The sequence below is a fragment of the Octodon degus genome, unplaced genomic scaffold (assembly GCF_000260255.1).
Source record: "Octodon degus isolate 3935 unplaced genomic scaffold, OctDeg1.0 scaffold00235, whole genome shotgun sequence".
NCBI classification, from domain to species: Eukaryota; Metazoa; Chordata; class Mammalia; order Rodentia; family Octodontidae; genus Octodon; species Octodon degus.
The window spans coordinates 1,145,136-1,152,412 of NW_004524811.1; the positions used below are offsets into that span (position 1 = coordinate 1,145,136).

The following is a 7,277-nucleotide window of genomic DNA, read 5'->3' on the forward strand; positions in this document are numbered from 1 at the left end:
AGACAGACAGACAGACAGACAGACATAATAAAGGGAAGTAAATTTACCCCACAGAGAAAAACATTAAAATTAAGAAAGGAAATAAGGATAGGATGATTCTTGCTTACAGTTAAAGATACTGGTATAAGCTCATGTTCATTTTAATGTACACACAAAATAAGGATGTAACTAAAGATATGCATGGACTTGGATGCTGGATTTGGCATCAGAAACACATACTTCTTATTTTTGTTTACTAAGGAACCCAAGAGACAGTTACAAGCCAGTAGCACTGAGACAGTTAGAAAGCAGAATTTATGAATACCATTATCCAGTAACAAGAATGAAGACTCCCTAAAAACAGATTGATAAGAGTAAAGGGAATAAGAGTTTGAAATAAACAAAACAAAACATGACAAATAAAAAAAGAAATAGACAGCAATTTGTTTAGGAACATTCAACCTTTCTTTCTTATTAAATATTTGACCAAATAAATGGAAAATCAATGAGGACTTGAACAATGTGAACAACTCATTCAATTTGATCTAATTCACATTTATACAACACTTAATCTTTCATTGAAATATGCAATACCATAAAACTACATATAATAAATTTAAAGGACTCGTATCATGAATTACATTCAAAAACCAAAACACAATCTGAAAATTAAGACAGGGCAAGTAAGACAGCTCAGTGGACTAAAGTGTCTGCTTCGGCAAGGTTACACAAGTTTAGGCAAGAGCAGGGATACTGGCATGACATGCTGTGCCAGCCCCATCTCCAGGACGGGATGAGCCAGTCAGAGTCCAGGCGTAGTGGCACATGTCTATAATTCCAGCACTGGTGAGGCTGAAAGCAAGAGGATCTCCACAAGTCTGAGCTGTGTAGTGAGACCCTCCAACCATCAAATACATTAAAAAATAATAAATAAAAATTAAAACTATTTATAAATTTAAAACATTTTAAAGATATTTAAAAATTAGTGATCCACTACTATGTTAAAAAAGGCACAAGCTAAGGAACACAATATTACAAAAATACATTGACTATACCTAAAGGAGTTGCATAAGAAACAAATTTACAGCTAAAATGTTACAAAATCAGCAATGGGGCCACAGCTTACCAGTGAAGAGCTTGCTGAAGTGTGCTCGAGGAGTTGGTTTCTATTCCCAGCTAGGCCATAAATAAATAAATAAATAAATGACATACATTTTTTTTCTTTAACATGTTAAAAATTGTTAATTGACCCTAAACTATAATTAGATTTTCACATATAATAGTGATGAGGATAGACATAAGTAAAGATAGGAAACAAAACATGAAATCAAAATCTTATTAGTTGAAAACACCAATAAAATTGTCCAAATTATTAACTACACTAATTAAGAAAATATCTGACACAAACCATGCAAAATAAAAATAAAAGAGATTGATCAATGAACTCCATAGATATTAAAATAAATGAATATTAATAACTTTACAATAAAAACCTTTAAAATAAAGGATAGAATAAATCTTTACTCCCAACAAATTCAACAAATTAAATATAATAAAAAGAATCCATAAAAATATGAATTATCAAAACTGATAAGAGTTGATAAAACTAAATGATCTTATAATTACTCAAGACAAGCATTTATTACAACTCTACTCAAAAAATTTCCTAGGCCTAGGCTGCATTAATTTGTTAATTCTATCAAAATTTGAGAAATACTAATCCTATAAAATTTATTTTAGAAAGAGAAGAGATAGTAAAAAGACAAATCATTCTTTAACATTACCATGACACCAAAATTAGAGCCACACATTATTGGAAAAGAAAAATATATAAAAATCAACACTAAAGTATTTACAATAGGTCTGGGGAGATAGCTCGGTGGTCTAACCATCTGCAAAGCTCAAGGACCCACGTTCAATCCCTGGAACCACATGTGTGTCAATCCCAGAACCCTGGGCACATTTTGCCAGCCACCAAATCCAGGAATGGTGGTACATCCCTGTAATCCCAGTGCTGGGGAGGCTGAGACAGGAGGATCACTATAAGTCTGAGCTGCACAGCAAGACCCTGTACCAAATAGGTAAACAAAAGATTTAAAAATATTTAAGTATTTAAAATATATTAGCCAATCAAATTGTAAAATATATAAATAGGAAATAAATTTTGTGAGTGGATACCACTTCAGAATCAGAGGTTGCTTCTATATTTGCAAATCCATGAGTACAATGCACAATAAAAACATAAAAGCAGAAAAATAAAATTCAGTTTGACAGATGAAGCAGGAAAGGTAACAGATTGGCTAACCACCAAAATCTGAGTGCTGATACTCCATGACTTAATGATAGGATCACATGCTGATGAAACTCCTGTAATTTCTATGCTAACATTGACATTTTCTTACGCATGTTATTTCAGTCATCTCATTTTACATTTATAACCATCTTAGCAGATATCATTTTAGCCTATTTATTTAGGTACAGAGCAATTCAAAAAATTATTCATTGTTACTCAAATATCACTAGAAAACATGAATATCAAGCTCTTTGACTCCACAGTCACCACTAGATCATACTGCTTACACGTGGATACATACTGAAGATAGATGCTGGCTCCATCCCTGAATGCAGTCAGCCTGTTTTTCTCATGCCCCTCCATCTGGCTTTATAGCAGTCTCAACCCAACTTCCAACACAGCTGTAAACAGCCTTAATGTCCTACACAGAGTATCAAGTATGCAGCATGGGTTCTACCTCACACAAGCCCCCTCCTATGTGGAAATAAGAAGTTTCCACTGTATTTCCTCCAGCCAGCATTTCAATGTTCCACTGGCAACAAGATCCCACATCAAACCACAGCCTGTTTGCAAGGCACCCTGATATCTGAAAAATCACTTGTTCCTGAGAATTGAGATGAGGACAATCAAGAGCAGGAAGAATTGGTAAAAGTAAGATAAAAGAAATCTATAGAAATAACAGATAATAAACCATGTAAGAGATACAGCTCAAGAGTCCATACAAGTTAAGCAGTTACAATGAAATCAAACAATAATAATTACCCTTAAGAGAAAAAAGTACTTTGTGAGTTGCTATAATGTATAACCTGTAACATCCACTTTAAAAGAAAAGTACTCAAGTAAAATAATAAAGATGTTGGATATAACAGGAAAACATGTAAAGCCATCATCATAAATATGTTTAAGGAATTACAGGAAAACTTATTTTAAAAAAAGAAAAATGCAATTTAATGTACAAAGAGAGAATTCTAGCAGAAAGACAAACTATAAATAAGAATGGAAACGAATTTGGCAAAGCTGAAAAATACAGTTACTGAAATGTAAGATTCATGACCTGGGGTCATTATCTGTTTTAAGATGGAAGAAGAAAAACTGGTAAAATTCTACAAAGATCAATGGAAAGAACAAAGTTTAAAATACAAGATAGGAAAAAAAGTAAGAATTAATAGAGCTCAGGCTTTGGGATCATTTTAACTGATTTAACACACATATCACGGGAATCCCAGGGAAGCAGATGGAGATAAAAAGTAAAAAACCAAGGATTTCCATCTGGATAAGGTGGTGTTCACCCACAATTACTATTCTGTAGGAGATTGAGACCGGGAGATCACAAATTTGAGACCAACCTGGATAACTTAATGACTTAAGTAGAACCCATCTCAAAAAAACAAATCTTAGGTTAAGACTGGGGATACAGCACACTGTAAAAGCTCTGGTTTTAAACCCCCCTACATACTTGTGAAGAAATAAAGCTTATACTCTTCCCAAATTTTATGTAAAGAAACATTAATTTACGTATATAAGAAGTTTATCATCATCTAAGTAAGATAAATATAGAGAAGATCACATTCAAGAACTCCATAATAAATTTTTGAAAGTGACAGGATCTTAGAAGTAGCTGAAGAAAAAAAAAGATATACAGGTGCTAAAATTTTATGAAAGGATGAATTTTTCATCTGGAGTAGTAGAGCACAGAACACATCAGAATGGCATGTACAAAGTAGAGGAGAATTTTTTTTGTTTTAGTCAATACTGCTATATTTAGTGAAACTATCTCAAAAATAAAGATGACACAAGAATGGGGAACAGAAGAAGAAAAAGAATAAAGATATGTTGAGTATATGTGCATACATCCTAAGACAAATGTAAACATCATGTACTATAAACAAGTACCAATAAACAAGTACCAATAAAAATAAAAATAAAGGGGGAACTACCCGCTCGGGCCCCCCCTCCTGTCCCTGTCTTGGACAGGAGCTTTCTTTCTCTCAATAAATATATTCTGCTCATAAAAAATAAATAAATAAAAGTAAAGTTGAAACTAAAAACTATTCTGACTTTGCAAAATGTATCATTCATAGTTTATCTAAGCTAAAAATGTTAAGGAAGTTTGGAGGGGTAAAGAAAAAAGGTATCACATTAGGACTATGTAGTTTATGTATATATTTTTCTTCTAAAGTTCTTTCATCTGTAGCGTAAATAAAATCAACACAACACGTACATAATGGACAATTCTATTTCTATGATATTCCAGAAGAAGGAAACTTCAGTGACAAAAAAATGGAACACTAGTTGCCTAGGAACCAATAGCAGAGATCAATTACAAAAGGTCACAAACATTTTTGGTGGAGAGAAATTTTCTCTTTGTGGTGGCAAGCATACAGATGTATGAATCAGTCAAAACTAATGAGAAAAAAACATTCATGTGATTACAATTTACTAAAATAATACCTTATTAAAATTCTTAGAAATTTCAAAACACAAACTCATAAACCTGACAAAATACAAAGAATGATTTCTGTTCAAATAAGGATACTAAACCAAAGTTCAAAGAGAGTAAAAGCTGGGAGGGATATGTGTAATATCTGAAACAAAAACGTATACAGAATCCTAAAATATAGAGTTGCTAATTGTCACTGCTACAGTAAAATAAATTTCAAATCTCAGTTTTCAAACTGAGAAAAATCAGAACATTGAACTGGTAGGCTTTGCAGGGAGGCCCATAAATGTATTCAGCACTCCTGCAAAGTAGTCAGGAGGTGGTCAGTGAAATCATAAATTATATGGCTTACAAAACATTTTTCTGTTAGTATCAGGTGCCAACCATGTAATTTAATCATTGTGACACACCCATAATATGAAATACTCGGCAACAATCAAAAGGATAAGTACAAAGAAAAATTAGTAAATCCTAAGAAAAATAATGTAGGATAATATCCTAAATATGGTCTCTGTAAGGGCCAGCCAAGTAGCTCAGCAGATTAAAGAGCCTGCAAGCAGGCACAGGGACTGGGGGTTCATTCCCCGGGCCTGCCTTGCCAGCCCCATCCCAGTGGCCCACTGAAACAGCAATTCACATTGGATGTGGTGGCACATGCCTATAATTCCAACTCTTGGGAGGCTGTACATAGGTGGATCACTACGAGTACGATCTAGTATAGTGAGACCCTGAACACCTTGTAGACCCTTCCCCAAAAATTAAAAAAATAAAATTATGGTTTGTGTAAACTAAAAGAATGTGAACACAAATATACAAAGTAATAAGCAGTCATATAGTTTTCACTATTACATTTAACTCCAATTCTTATCTCTGGATAGCAAAGAAGAAGGTTAGCATTGATGCAGAATCAAGATTAAATAAACTACAAAATTGGATTTGGTACCTCCAGCGCTAGCACTCTGAGAGGCTGAAACAGGAGGATCACTCCTGTGAAATTTATCTTATCTCAGATTAACAATTAATGACTAGGGATGTAGCTCAGTGCAAAGACCGAGTTCAGTCCTGAGTACCAAGTAAACAGATATACACACACATACATGAATATGCAAAGAAAGCTTCATTCCAACATGTTGGTAATAGAGAATTAGTAACACAGAATTATGCTTGTAACAGAGAATCATAATTTTCATATTTAAAATGAAAGGTATTTGTGCATGTTCATGCTTCGTAACATTTATGCTAAGAAGAGTCCATATTCATATATTTCAGTGGTTCTCAAATGATGGCCTACACTATGAAGACAGCAGCACCATTCTAAGCATGTCTTTCTGCATATGAAAGTAATTGCAGCATTCCTTGGAGAACATCAAAGTCTCATTTCATCATCACTTATTCCTCTCTAAAGAAAGTGTACTTGTATTTCATGATGCATGTCACTGTCAAGACCCATCTTGTTTTAAATTAAAGTGAGTCAAGAATCATGATTCAGTTTAAACATTATGAAGTAATCATGTCTCATTTCATAAAAGTCATTTGGTGACCAGAGTATATCTATCTCATACTAACTAAAACTAATCTATTTCCAAACTCTTTACGGAATGTTATGGTTTGTGTCTAGTTGTCCCCACCAAAGTCTCATGTAGTCATAGGGTGGGCCTCTAGAGCTTGTGATTAATTCATGATCCAATGCTGGGATTACGGGTGTGAGTGATAACACCCCACAGGCGGTGGGGGGATTCAGTGCATTACAGGGAAGGAAAAGAAAATTTCGTTCTGCTTCCAATGCTACTCTCTTTTTGCTCTTGCTGTTTTGCTGTTTTCCACCACCATGGGTTGCTGCCTTTGCTATGTGCCACTCTACCTTGGAGCCACCTGATTATAGACTGAAACCTCCATAAACTATGAGCTAAACAAACTTGTCCTTCCTTAATTTGGGTGTTAGGCATTTTGTTCCAACAAGAGAAATTAATCAATAGCTAGAGGATGGGAAATAAATGCAGCAAAAAATCAAGCTCCATCTACTCAGTGAAGTTTCTAGGAGTCCAATGGTGTGGAGTGTGAAGAGATATTTGCACTAAGGTTAAAGATAAGCTATTGCATCTGGCTTCCCCTACAACCAAAAATGAGGCACTGTGGCTAGTGGGCCCATTTAGATTTTGGAGGAAACATATCCCGCATTTGGATGTCTTACTCTGGCTCATTCACTGAATGACTCAGAAAGCTGCTAAGTTGAGTGGGGCCCAGAACAGGAAAAAGCTCTGAAACAGGTCAAGCTTCTCTGCTCCTTGGGCCATATGATCCAGCAGATTCTGTGGTGCGTGAAGTGTCAGTGGTAGGTGAATTGCAGCAAAAGCCTTTAGGATTTTGGAGCAAAGCTCAGTCATCATCTGCAAACCATTACTCTCATTTTGAGAAACATATCTTGGCCTGTTCCTGGGCCTTAGTGGAAATTAAATGTTTGACTATGGGACACACCAGGGTATTATCTGATTCACCATATCGTAAGGTTAGACATACACAACAATACTCTATCATTCAACTGATATAGCCAGGACAGGTCCAGAT

The 7,277-nt window shown here is 34.8% G+C and overlaps 1 long non-coding RNA gene across 1 annotated transcript in view; it reads right to left on the minus strand.

Annotated features, from left to right (window-relative positions):
• LOC111813880 overlaps window positions 1-2,662 on the minus strand; it is a 97,309-nt gene extending 94,647 nt beyond the window's left edge. Inside the window, exons 1-2 of the long non-coding RNA XR_002819009.1 lie at window positions 2,574-2,662; window positions 1,106-1,155 (exon numbers count right to left, since the gene is read on the minus strand). This is a non-coding gene — a long non-coding RNA (uncharacterized LOC111813880). The remainder of the gene's footprint in view (window positions 1-1,105; window positions 1,156-2,573) is intronic.
• Between the last annotated feature and the right edge of the window lie 4,615 nt (window positions 2,663-7,277).